The sequence below is a fragment of the Carassius gibelio genome, chromosome B9, assembly GCF_023724105.1.
Source record: "Carassius gibelio isolate Cgi1373 ecotype wild population from Czech Republic chromosome B9, carGib1.2-hapl.c, whole genome shotgun sequence".
NCBI lineage: Eukaryota > Metazoa > Chordata > Actinopteri > Cypriniformes > Cyprinidae > Carassius > Carassius gibelio.
The window spans coordinates 21781431-21795916 of record NC_068404.1 but is presented as its reverse complement, the minus strand read 5'-3'; the positions used below and the strand labels follow the sequence as shown (position 1 = coordinate 21795916).

The following is a 14486-nucleotide window of genomic DNA, read 5'->3' as shown; positions in this document are numbered from 1 at the left end:
CCATTTATCTTTCCCAGCTTAGCTACTAGTTCTTAGTGCTCTAATTTTTCAGTTCTGTAGTTTTTTCGTTAGTTCTGAGAATTTCAGTAGATCTTTAGAAGAACTGTCAATCCCATGTTACCTGAGCCTCCTTTCAGCAGAAGTTTAAGAGTGTCAATGCATGAAAAGAAGACTTAGCGTGCCTTTATTAGTCAATTCTATAGATCTTAGATGTTCTTGAAGTCATGAAAGCGACAAAGGTTTTTTTCTCAGCAAATCCTTGAATTTAGTTGAACCGCCAGATTTAAAGTATTCTATTAAAATCGATGTGTATGGATTTATTACATTGTTATGGTGAATGCTTCCACTTTGCGTTTCCTTTTGGGTGACTTGTTACCTTTTATTGGAAACAAGTAACTGTTTACAGCTTTAAACTGTATGTGCAAATAAGTTGCAGACTTGAGTCTGGTTCATTTTTAATGATTACTGTTATAAATGTTAAATATTTCTGAAATAAGTATTAACACTAATTTTTTGTTTGTTTGCAAAAAATGACATTTCTAAAAACCTTTTGATTAATTAAAATTTTTTTTTTTACATTTTAATCAGTCAATAAATATATACACTGTATATATTTATAATCAGTCTTAGTAGATTTCATAACATTAAAAACAGTACAGTATTTCTTCTGTGGAATTTTTTTATGGTTTTTGTACTTAACCACTGTGGTCCATTGAATTTTTAAAGTCTTTTGACTCTTCCAACTAATATAACATTTTATAGTAAATGTGTTTTAAAATCCTTTGACTTCAAACCTAATTAGAATGGTGTGTGTGGGAACGGCATGCTGTGTTTGTTGCTCTTTCCACACAATGCTGTTGTCTTTAGCATATCAGATCTCTCTCTGTTTACATGGGACCTAGCAGGACTCTTCAATAGTTCACTATGGTTTTATATAGATCCTGGGATGAAGGATATATTCAGAGTGCTCTCATAGAGGACTGGCTTTCCTCAGACTGTGATGATCGGTGCTGCTTTTTATGAAAGGTTTCTGGGCTAGACTAGAGCAACTGCTAAGGTGAAATCAGGTTGCTGTAAGTGTTTCGATGAGATTTAAAGAACCATTCTGGGTTCAATACAAGGCCATCCATCTTATTTTATTCATTTTTATACATAAAGCATAAATATCCACTTCCATATCAAGTTCTGAAGGTGCTAGATCTTACTTGTTCTGCCACAAATTAAGTCCTGATGAGTACAGCTAATCATTTGTAACCTTCAGTTGCAAATTCATTAGCAATTATGATGTTTTGCAATTATTTCTTGAGTACTTTAAGTAGCGCAGGTTATCTTGCATACCATTTTTTCATTACAGCAAGACCAGGCTGCAAGAAAAATGCCATGCACTTAAGGATAAGAACAAACCAAAGGTGCTTTTCAGGATTGTCTTACAGATCATCGACAGTTCACAATCTCCAGCTCCATTTCCCCTGTGTGCTTCATTAAAGCCAGAGGTGGGACCCAGTTAGAGGAGCTAGCAGCGATGGGGGGAGAACAGAGGTGGACAGAGTCCTGCCTGGCACATCTCCAGCTCTAACATGGTTTGTGGCTGATTTAATTGAATTGCCCCACTCTGTAACATGCAGACCCACTGGAATTCAAAACAGATGTCCTTCCTGTCCCTCTTGAAAGATCTGCTATTAATTTGCCTTTGAGAGTGAACCCCAATGGAAGCATTAACCTTCCCCCAGGCCAGGCTGACTACGTGCTCTTCAGAGCGGCACGCTGGAGAAAAGCACCACCCCTTGGGACTAATGCGGAACTCTCACACAGATGATCTTTTGATGCTGTGTCAACTTTTGCTCAACTTATGCAGAAATTTATTTTGTATAATCCGTTTACATTATATCACATATTTCAGTTGTAGAGTGAAATTCTGCAGAAGAAACAAATGAACTAATGAACACATCATGCTTTTAAAAGTCTATTCAGGATCACTTTTACTTAATAAATAATTAATAATAATAATTAATAATGTAATTAATTTAATAATAATAATAATAATTATTATTATTATTATTAAATTAATTACAACAGCAATAATTATTAGTAGAACAATAATAATAAAGTAATAATAATTAAAAAGTGTGGAAAAAACAAGTATATCACTGACATCACAAAAAGTCACTTTAGAAGTCAATATATTGTTTATTTTAATTTCATACATGCAAATATTATTAATAAGAGTACTGTCAGCCCTATAGTAACAATTTTAAATCCAAACATTTGTGTCCATTTTATTCATTTCTCAAGTTATCATCCCATTATTAGGTTTCGTGTTGAAGAGTGTTTAATAATAATAATAATAATAATAAAACTAAACAGCAGGGTGCGCTGGAATAATTTGGTTTATAAATTTTTTTTTGTAAAATGTACTATAAATATAATGTTATATTTATAACTTAGAAAAAATATATTTTTTACAGTGTTCTGAAGAAAGGCCTATTTGGGTTGATGTGTTGATGTTTTAAATATTTAAGGCTTTTTAGAGATATGTGAGTGCCTGTACTTGGAAGTATATCTATTAAAAAACATTCAATAATATATACGTCTATAGATTTATGTATCTGTGTGTATCAGGAGGTAGTAGGCAACTGGTCTTATTGCAGATTTTGTTTGGCAACTTGAAGACTTTACAAGTTTCAAATGGGCAACCATATGTGTAATCCCTGGGAAGCTTGAAGTTTTTCCCCCCTCATAAAACAGCTGTAGGAGTGAGTTAGTGTTACCTTTCAAAATCGGACTCTGACATGTCTCTTATGAGTGCAGACCCTCATCGTGCTTGTTGTATCTTAGCAACCAAGGCCTGTTCTCACAAACACCATGCCGAAGCACTCAGGGCTTTCCTGTGAGAGGACCCCTGCTTTTCATCTCTTAACCACCTCCAGTGAATGTGCGATCTTACCATTAGAGGTTCTAATTAAGGCACAGATGCCGCTGGTTCTGGGAGTCTTTATTCTCTCTTTTCTTCACTCCCCGCTTGCATTGTTTTTCCTGTTGTCAAGGTCGACCTGAGGGTAATCAAGCTCTGATGTGTGTGTGTGGGTGGCTACCTGCACCTCTATTTAACAATTGCTGCAGTCCATGGCTTAGATGTCTTATTAGGAACCACATCTTGAGGTACTTAATTCAACTATTAGCTCTGATGGTTTATTTATCATATGTTGTGTAACTTTTTTTCTTTTCTTATTGCACTTAAAGGAATAGGTCACCCCAAAATGAAAATTGGCTAAATATGTAGCTCCTCAGGCCATCCAAGAAGTAGATTAGAAGTACTGTAGAGTTAGTTTTTTCTTTGGATCCTCTGCAGTCAATGGGTCAGATTGAGTGTTCAAACAGCTAATAAAAGCATCACAATACTCCACAAGTAATCCATATGATATTGTGAACACAGGGACCATAACAAAGACATATTGCACAAAACATCCCTGCCAAAGCCACAGGTTCTGCTCCATGAACACTGCACTAAATTACCATTCATTAAAAGTTGTGATTTATATAAAAAAATCCATGTTTTTAAATTGAAATGGTTGATTCTGACTAAAATACATGTTTCTATCCATAATATTGGTTTCTTTCCAGGAAATGTCTGAATTAGGAGATACATATGCACAGATCAAGCACCGTTTACAAGCAAAAACATTTTGGTGGATTTTAATATGAACAGACAACTGGGGAGGATCTTTAATCTTTTAACACTTATTGGGGCAAGCGTTATTGTGGATGATGGACTCATATTCTGGACAGATTTGATGGTTTAAAGTGAAAATAGCATAATAACTATTATAATTTCTTTTTTCTACACATGCATTTTTTTTCTTAAGACATTAAGATTATTGGAGTCATGCATTTTTTCAAATCCTTTCAGCAGTGAAGAGTGTTACATTCTTGGCACCCAATTAGCATATTACAATGGTCATATGATACTGTATGAACAATAGTGTATTAGTATATTATGCCATTAGTAGATTGACTGGTAGGAATTTTAAGAAAATAATGATGATACTTTTAAGTGAAAGTGACATTCAGCCAAGTATGGTGACCCATACTCAGAATTTGTGCTCTGCATTTAACCCATCCGAAATGCGCACACACACAGAGCAGTGAACACACACGCACACTGTGAGCACATACCCGGAGCAGTGGGCAGCCATTTATGCTGCGGCGCCCGGGGAGCAGTTGGGGGTTCGATGCCTTGCTCAAGGGCACCTAAGTCGTGGTATTGAAGGTGGAGAGAGAGCTGTTCATGCACTACCGCCACCCACAATTCCTGCCGGCCCAAGACTAGAACTCACAACCCTTCGATTGGGAGTCTGACGCTCTAACCATTAGGCCACGACTTCCCTAGTTTTAAACAATATTTGCAGTTGCATTTTATGTTTTAGTTGGCCTACTCATGAAATTACACCCTTAATAAGAGCAGAGAGCATGTTCGATTTTTGCTGTTCTCATGAAGCTTTCAGATTATCCCGTGTTGGATTTTATTAGTATTTCTTGTGTACATCTGATTATTAAAAGGCGTGAGTGTGTCTTGGAGTAGACCATCTCTGTTGACCCACTTGAGTAATTTTATGATCATCTTCAGAATATTTATAATAATATTTTTTCTTGGGAATTTCACTAAGTGATCAGAAACTCAAATGTAAGCTGTTTTGCACATGGAGCCGATTATTTCTGTAGAGACTCTGGAATGCATCCTGATTCAAACCAAACTCGGCATGTTATTTTTATTGCAGAACCACCCTCTGTTTCTCTTTTATTTGTCACCCATCTCTTTCTACAAGGCCATGCTGCCGCCAACAAATTCTGTGTGTTTGTTATTCCCACATAGTGTCAAATCATGTAAACACGCTAATTTTATAATTGTAAATGGCAGGCTGGAAAATGTAATAGTCCACATGTATTTCATATAATTTTAGTGTCAACCTGCTGTGTGAGTGGCCCATTAAAGCTAGTATGCAATTCTAAAGTCATTCCCACAAATATCTTAGTGTCCCTCTTAAATGCTTTCTTTTTGAATGTCTTGAAAAAGCACATAAGGGGTACAGCGAGAAATTTATAGCTTCTCAAAATCCTAATGCAGAATGTTTTCAGTTCTCAAAATGACTGTGACTTTTATTTTTAATTTTAAAATAACATAAGTATCATATTAAAGTATTTTCAATGCTTTGAACAGTGTATGCATTGCTTTGCATTAAATGGAAAAATACCATAGCTAATATTTTACAAAAAGTTTTTATTTTTTTTATTTTTTTTATGTTTATTTCACTTTTTTCATGTATAGAATTTAGACAAACCTAATGTTTGGGAAACTGACTTCAAACATCTCTTTTTGATACCTTTTTGCAATCGTGTTTGACTAAATGATCTACTGTAAGATGAAGTCAAAAGGCATAGCATTATTTGTTTGCAAATGTCATTTATGTATTTTTCTGTAAATGTTAAAATCCCGGGCTTCTAAGTTTGTAATTGTTAAGTAGGGATAAGAAGTATTATTCCATATTTGGATCTTCAATATTTTTCTTGCTGACAAAAGTTGATGAACTTAAACAGATTAGTATTTTGTTACTAGTAAGTCATTTAGTGTGATCAAAAGCAGATTCCCTCTTCTCTCTAGAAATAAATCCTAGGTCTCGAAGCCAATTCCAATGTTTGCATCATTGCTCATTTTTACAGGCAGGTTCCTGAACAGGCTTCAAAAGTTGTCCATGCACTTTCCATAGGGCTGTCACTGTTGTAAAAGGATATTGGAGGGAAGCCAGCTGGCCATGTTGTCATGTTCATTTTTGCATTGTAGTCAGGAATAAACCAATTCTCACAATGGTTTCCATAGAGGGTGTGGAGAACATTCAAACTTTTTGTAGTCAAAATATATTCCACAAATGATTACGGTAGTAAAATTAGACTGGATTTAGAAAAAGAGCTCAGACAGGCAAAGATCTATGAAATGACACCGAGTCAAAAGGAACATATGGCCAGTCCGTAAAACACTCAGATGTGATAACCACATTTCTATCAGCTACAGTACTTCAATAATGCAGAACAAAAGAGAAGTGTGATTCAAATTATTTCAGATCATTAGGCTTTACATGAGAAATTTAGGCTACATTTACTTGTTTGAGGAGTAAGTACTGTACTGACATTTTCATTCCTCAGAGAGCAGAAGTAACAGTTGGTCTCTCTCTCTCTCTCTCTCTCTCTCTCTCTCTCTTTCTCTCTCTCTCCACTTTCCAGGAAAGGAAACTCAATATGCTTCTATAAGTGGCAGGCAAATGACCTATTCTGCTTTTATTCAAATCATTTTGATATAAAATGAACTGTTATTTGCTTATTGTTGCTCTGTCCGTTTCTGTGTGAGGTGATGCTATGTTGTCAGGAAAGATCAAGTAAAATGTGTATGTGCTCTCTTCTTTCAGGGTTAGAAATGTTAATAAATGTTCAGTGGACCAGATCTAATCTAATTCAATTTTCAGGTAAACTATGGGTGGAAAAACCTCTTGGCTGCCTTAGTCATTCTTATGCTATAAAATAGGCTTTTGCACAAAAATAATAAGCTTGCACATTGTTTTGTAAATAACCAGGTTTAGGGACTAAGGAACAGATTTCAAGTTTGATGTCACAAACATTTCAGGGATTTGCTTCTCACGTAAGCAGTTGCTTGCTGTTGTAGTGAGATGTGACGCATTTCTTGACATACTTTTAGTAGAAAAGGTGTAATAAATACTGTTTTAATAATGGCTTTAGAAGTCGTGAGCTGAGAAATGTGTCAAGATGGCCTTAACTCACCCACCATGAGCTCTCTGCTACAGAACGCTATGGGTCCCAAAACCACTGCTTTACTCCACTGTAAGGTTCATTATAGGTGAACAGTTGACCTTAGTTATTCTGTAACGTTACAAACCAAGAAGGAAAAAAAACTGAGTGGTAGTACATTTAATACATTTTATTATTAATCTTTCCAAACATTCAAAACTCATTTTTATTAATTGCACATTTTAAATGGATATATAACTGCATATATTTTTTTACAGTGTAAAAATATTTGACCAATCACGGAAAGTAGGGACACAAGTCGGTTCTGGGGCATTTTGAGTTATTTACAGATTCTGAAAGTATAGTCTCCAAGCTTTCCAACGATGTGTAACACATGGAAATCTGATAATATTTGGAGAAGCTGTGGCCATTTGAAGGTAGGCACTCAAAAAAGCTGAAACAGCAGAAATAGCCTCTTAAGATTTGCAGTTCTCACTGCTGCGAGTGACAATGGGGCTCATTTACATCTCATTTATATAAGCCATACCCCCTGCATAGCAACGATATACACAACAGGAAAAATCGGACCGCATACTATTAATAATAAAGGAGAATGTGCATTATAAATGTCAGTAATTTATCTTTTTTGACTTTTATAAAAATGATTTAGAGGCTGAAATATGTGTGAAATATGAGTTTTATCTTTTTATAAAAAATCTTTAATCTTTCAAATGTGGCCATCATTTTTTATGTTATTATTTTAATGTTTATGTAAACAAAAAGTACATATTGATGCTAATTTTATTTGTTATTTGCTGGTTTTCTACATAAAACTTGGTGTTTTATGTAGAAAAATTTATTTCATTGTGTAGCATTAGGACTTTTTTAACAGGATTCTGTGATAAACGATGAGCTATATGAGCTAGCTAATAACAATAGGTAGATATGGGAAGGTCTAAACATGAGATAACGTGTACGTGTTCTTAGAATGAACACAAAACGACAAACTTTGATGTTTATGGAAACTCACCCCATAAGAAACCAAAGTATTCTCGCAGATCTCGATGCCTCCAATACATTCTTCCTCGTCGTCGCCTTCGCTCAGTTGTAGATTAGGGATATTTCAGTCTTATTATGCTGCTTTCATCGTTGCTCAGATCGTCTTCAGAATCAGTGAGCGCCTTGTTTATAAGCATCCGGCTTGTCGAAGGAGTACTTCGAAACATTTTCGGTGTAACGGCCACGGTTCAGCTCGTCTGCGATCATCTTTGCGGCGTCCATCTTCATTGAATTTTGATATCACCTACAGCTGGCCAGAGCGCTGCATACTAAGTAGCCACGCTTCCCTCGGAGGGCTTGGGCAATAACAAACGGAACTTATCCAGTATGGAAATACAGACAGACAATGAAACGCCCCTACTGCGTGCTAGAATCTCCGACAAACAACCTGTTTTCAACCTCAAAATGTACGCTTTTAAATATACCAATACTGCTATCTCAAACACGGAGAGGCTTCTTTGTGATATCAACTAACAGCTTCTGCAAAAAATCACCAATTTTGAAAAAAAATCTTCTTTCTCATTTTGCTCGAAAGTTGTGCTGCCGACTTGTGTCACTGGTTTCCGTGACTGGTCACATATATGCAAGAAATACTATAGTTCAAACTTTAAATGGTTCAACATTGCATTATATGTAATCTTAGTGTTTTTATTTAAAACTGTGAATAACCATATTACAGTGTAATGCAGTAAAGGGACATTCTAAGAAGTCACCATGTGACGTATTACTATATCATTATTATTATTACGAATATATTTGTGTAAATAATTAGTTCCTAATTTGGTTACATTTAATGTTATTTAGTAAATGTTTATTGCATTATTTTAGTGTGGTGTGGTACTGTAAAAGTATCACCCATGTTTTATGGACGGGTCACATACGTTTAATTATGATTAGTCAAGAGGGTTGTGTTGGTTCACCTTTATTACTATGGTGGTTGTCAGTAAATTTTAAAGTAAAAAGCAGATTTTGGTAATTCATATAGCTTGTTACATGTATGTTAACAATATACTACTTAATGAAAAATGTGGTTATAGATGTAACATTATGGATCCGAAAAAACTCTTCTCGCCATTTTCCTGAGCCAAAAATGTGGTTGTAGACATCATTTTTTATGTCGTTAGAAGTTTGTTTTGTATTTTAAATGTGTTCGTAATCAAATACTTTAGACATGTTTTTACAACACTTTATAATGTAATGTTTTTCATATTTTCACATGTGGACATGGTTTGCAATGTGGTTGAATGACCCTCTCCCCCAGCAGGAGAGAAGAAAGGCCAAGCTCTTTCTCATCTCAAACTGCTGTGATGAAAATTTAATGTGAGCTTCTGCTACCCTTTGCCTTGATTGTACGTTTTTTCCCTCCTCTTTTTATCATCCAACTGGATTAATATTTATAGAAAATATAAGAGATTATACCATGAAGGCTCAAGAAACATTTGCATTCCATGAATTCCACCACTGCTGAAAAGGAAATTTAGCTGGCTGTAACTCGCAACACCTGTCATTTGCTAGATGAACACAACATTTATGAACTTTAAGCCTGACAATTATATTTTGTTGTGTTGCTGGCAAGGTAATTTTGTTCTACCACTTTTCTAGGTAACCACATGACAAGTCGGGGTTATTTGTCAACTATTCAGTCATAGAATTAAACCTTTTATAATTGGCCTTGTTTATGAAGGTCCAATGATGGATGCTTTTTAGATATGTCCACAGCATCACTGATGTTGAACCTTGATATACCACTGTAATCCTGAAAATGCAGCGTGAAGATGGGTAGTAAATAGAAATATTTTTTATGTTTTCTATTTATTTTCTATATTTTTTTCTTTTTTTGTATAAAAAAAGTAATAATATTTTATAATGATATTGATATATATTAGAAATCTGACAACAACTTACTGCCGTGGCTTAAAAAAAAAAAAAAAAAAATATATATATATATATATATATATATATATATATATATATATATATATATATATATATATATATATATATATATAACTGTCATCCAGTTATAGCATAAAGATTTATAGCAGACCATAAATATGTTCTTGTCTGTGGCAATGTTGGCCCAGCAGAGGGTTGTCAGTGATTCAGCCCTCCTCACAACACAGTTAAAGACTGCTTAGCTGTTAATTAGTTGCTTGTCCAACATTATTGCAGTTCCACCATGTAGTATTTTTATCATGTAGTGCAATTTAATTTAGAGAAGGCAGTTTAAAAATAAATTTTATCTTAATTTATTATTATACAAAAATCTCACCAGTGCATATGCACATACTAAAAGTATTTGAAAACAGAAATTGTGCTTTGTACATTGTCCAGGTTTTTGGCTATATTTGTGTTGCTTCAGCTAATCGATTAAACTGGCATGGTTATCTCAAAATGGCCAAATATTGATTAATTTATTGACCTGGCTACATTGGTCTGTTACTAATACTAATATGAGGAAGAGGTGTGAATGTGAGCAGTGGGTGGTATGATAATGAGAGTGAAGTACAGGGTCGTGTCAGTGAGCCAAAAGGCAGCGGGTCTTGTCGACATATTAACTGGACAATGTCATCAGCAACATGGGGGGTTCATTTTTCATTTCTCTTGCTCCCAAATCAGGCTTGAGAAAGTATGTGTGGGCTGGAGGCTTTGTATGTTAGATTGAAAACTTTTAAAAGTTAATTATTTATTGTAATGAAACAACATTTCTTAGCTATGGATTTGTAAAACTTGTCACTTTTCTTTGTATCTTATTTTTTTTTTTTTTTTTTTTTTAAAGTCAAAGCTTCACATGTGAAACTTCATGTTTTCAGGGACTGAAGTTTGCTCTCCCATAGTTTTCAGACTCCCACACTCAGTTTGGTGTCTCTAGAGAATCTGAAACCATTTTTAACAAATCACGTGTCTAGATGGTTGTAAAAATATTCTGTAATCTCAGCCCAGTCAATCCCAATGGGAAAGTTTATGCCAAAAAACTGTCGGTTAGTTCCCTTTTTTCCCCCTTTCTTATACACTACCAGTAAAAATTCTGGACACAGCTACAATTATTAATTTAATTTTTTTTTTATTTTAACCATTTTCTGAAGAATAGGAAAGTCTTTTTCTTGCAGAAAATGTGTGTATCAATTTTAAGGGTGAGCACATCCAACAGCAATTTAGCAAATTAATTGACTGACAATTAAGTAAAAAAAAAAAAAAAAAAAAAAAAAAAACAAGGCGCAAAATTTAAGTTTTCCTGTTTTTGTGGCCAGGTTTTACAGTTATAGTTCTGAAGTCTTTTTTTCTGTTCATATTTAATATCTCTAAAGTGCTAGTAAAGGCTTGTTTTATGCTTCTGGAGGCTTACAGTCGTGTCTTCCGTACAAAATCTTCTCCTGAATTGAATTTGACTGAAATAATTGAAATGTGCATCCACATTTCTCTCTGTTATCAATGTGCACAGCTTTGTTGGGTTAAGTTCTACTCTGTTAATATCGGATGGATAAATAAGAGACAGACTGATCAGCCCTATAGGTCCTTAAGTGTGCTATAGGCCTCCGGGGACACAGACGTTCAGTGTGACAGTGGCGGGCATGCATGATGAATTTCTCCAGCTCTTAGTCGACATCCTGAGAGAGACATGGAATAACTCATAACTATAATTTTATGGCAAGACTCAGCTGACAGCCCCAGGACCCCCATCATGACAGCATTTCTCCGAAACATAGCCCTGGAGCACTTGAGGAATGCAGCGAAGATGATTTAAAGGGATAGTTCACCCACAAATGAACATTTTGTCATCATTCTTCTCCCCCTCTTGTCATGCAAAACCTTTATCTGATGCCAATTTTTTTTTTTTTATGCTTTTTGTGCAATTTCAAAAGGGCACTGAAGCTTACAAGCAAACAAATGTACTAAAATATATCAAAAGTAGTCCACAGGAACTGTGCAATCTATTAGTTAACTGGATTTCATGAACAGAAATCACTATTTTTTTTTTTTTACTAATTTATTTTTCCCCAGAGACTTTCAAGGAAGTCCTACAGATTTGGAATGACACGGGGGTTAGTAAACGATGATAGAAATATCATGGCTGAATTATCCTTTCAAGTTGTTATGCCTACTTAAGATGAGCTGTTTCTTATCATTTTCAGCCTTTTTAAGATAAGCTGATAAAGGCTCATTTTCCTCCTTTTGCTTCTGTAATGCTTTACAAGGATGTGATAAAGCTTACTCATTCTGTTACCAAATATAGCCTAGACATATGCAGTGTTGTGGATTCTGCTGTCACCCTGAACTATAAATGACTAGACCTGCAAAAAATCTGCATGCAGAAATCCACAGAAAGCTAAATGTCCACAAAATGTTGTTCGTTTGCTAAATATTTTGCCTGTTTGATAACATTTGCAGTTAAGAGTGTAATACTCTGTCTGAGCTCTTTTTAACATGTTGCCATACTTAAACCATTCCACAGAATTCTGAAGATTTTAACTCCATTATTAACTCAGAAACTGTGAGGAAAAAGTGTGCAGAATTTGTGTAATGCTAGAATTCGCACATACACTACTGTAGCACTCAGCATGCCTCAAATAGGTTTCTTACCAGCCCGTTTAAAGAATAAAAAAACTCGGATGCATTAAAGCAAAGTGGAAAATGGATGACCTCATCATGTCAGTCCTCCGGGATGTGTTTAAAGAGTGTTAGCCTGTGACGTATGTTCTCCTCTCACTCCTATTTGCCTCTGCTCGTAGCTTTTTTTTCTTTTTTTTTTCCAGTTTGCCTTAAGTGATTAGGCTGGACAAAACAAAGCGAGGTTCACGGGTCTCTCATATGTATCAGTAACAGCTGTTATTTGGATCCAAGCACGGAGCTTTGTGAATTCCATGAATACAACAGCGAGCGTTTGTGGCACATGGAAAGACCGGAGCAGCTCAATTCAGGGAAACAATATCCCAGCTGTCTAGCTGTGGCTTCACTCTGTGAGCCCATATGCTTATTAATATAACACGCTATTTGTGCTAATCACAGGGTGGCCATAGCAAATCCAGGTGACTGAAACAAGGCCACGGGTGCTCAGACCTGATATACGAATATATTATGGTCTAAATTAAATCTCACATGGTAACATGGATTGGTTTAGTTGGTGCCAGGGAACACTTATTGTGCCAGGAGGCAGTGTTGAATTCATTAATGGTGAGACACGCAGCATGGCAAAAATGCTTCAAGTATTTTCAAAGCATTTACGGATCAATATTGCATTTTTCTTACTTGGGTTATGCACAAAACACCAAGACCCAAACTAGGACTGGATGATATGACCTAAAATCTATTTGTTATCGCGATTAGAAATTCGATTAATTATGCCGCTCTAATATGACTACAAAAGGTAGTTTGTTTTTAAGGGGAAAGTTAGGGTTGCCAATTCATGCTGCTACCACAGTTTTTGTTTTAAAGTTTGTTTAATTAAAGCTGTCACCCTTTCGCGTGATTTTGACAGAGGGAACAGATGGCGTAAATGTGATTTGGATCGTTTCGAATGGCAATTGGGCTTGTTTTGTTTCATGGACCTGGCAACCCCGGGGTAAGTATTTACAGGTTTAAAAACTGAAATTATCACATTTATTTTTTAATAATAACAGAGTTATAATTTTTTTTAGATATGACTGACAGTCATAAAAATTGAGTAAGTAATAGGTTGGAGATCAACACTGATACAGCACTCTGCCACTTATAAGAGGGTTGAAATAGTGGACGGAATGGTGAAATTAATTATGGGTGACAATTTCAAGCTGATGAATAGACATCATTTTAGTGCCATTATGGTAATTATTTGCAAAAGTGAGGACTTATGTTACTTCTCTCCCCTCTGCGCCTCGCATTTTAAGGACCTTGTGCAGAATAATGAGTGAGGGAGAGATTTTCACATCAATTTTGTTTTACTCAATGAAGAACAGTAGTGTTTGGAACTTAGTTGTGTCTCAATAAATCCACTGCACTTGATTTATCTTCCTACAGCAGAGTAGATCTGACATCGGTTTAACACCAAAGCTGAGTCACACACAGGAAACTTCATGTTCTCCTTGTCTAAATGCCATACCATTTCAGGAAATGTTCTTGTTTTAATTCTCCACTCTTCCGGATTTTTTGTCTAGTTTGTTTTCATCCATTTAAGCATCAGGAAAGAATTAAATTGCTTATTCACATCAGATGGGCTGAACTGCAAATGTGATTTAATCGCTCACTCATATTAGGGTGAAATTTCTTTACAGAGGAAAAGTTCATGTTCATCTCATTTGATCGTTTCCTCTCTTTTTATTTGGAAAAAATTTATTCAACATTTGATTTCTTAATATATTTCACTTTTTCATGTTTATTTTTTATTTATTTTTTTGCATTCCACCATGTTTCTTGGCTGTTCTGAGATGTAAAATTTGAACTAGGACTCGTACTTAAATGGCTTCTGTGCTGTATTCGGAAATGAAGCGCATATGTGTGTGCATCAGCCTCTGAGGATGAACCTGAGTGTATTCAAGAAGTGATTGCCAAGGCAACTGAATGACACTTTAGCGGCCTTGGTAGCAAGAGCCTCTGCAAATAGTCAAGACTCCAGTGGGAGGACAAGCTGGAATCTTAGACCTTTTAGGTAGGAGTTACAA

The 14486-nt window shown here is 35.4% G+C and overlaps 1 protein-coding gene across 2 annotated transcripts in view; it reads left to right on the top strand.

Annotated features, from left to right (window-relative positions):
- Positions 1–14486, top strand: part of LOC127964859 (adenylate cyclase type 5) — a 63067-nt gene that overhangs the window by 3366 nt on the left and 45215 nt on the right. The window lies entirely within an intron of this gene.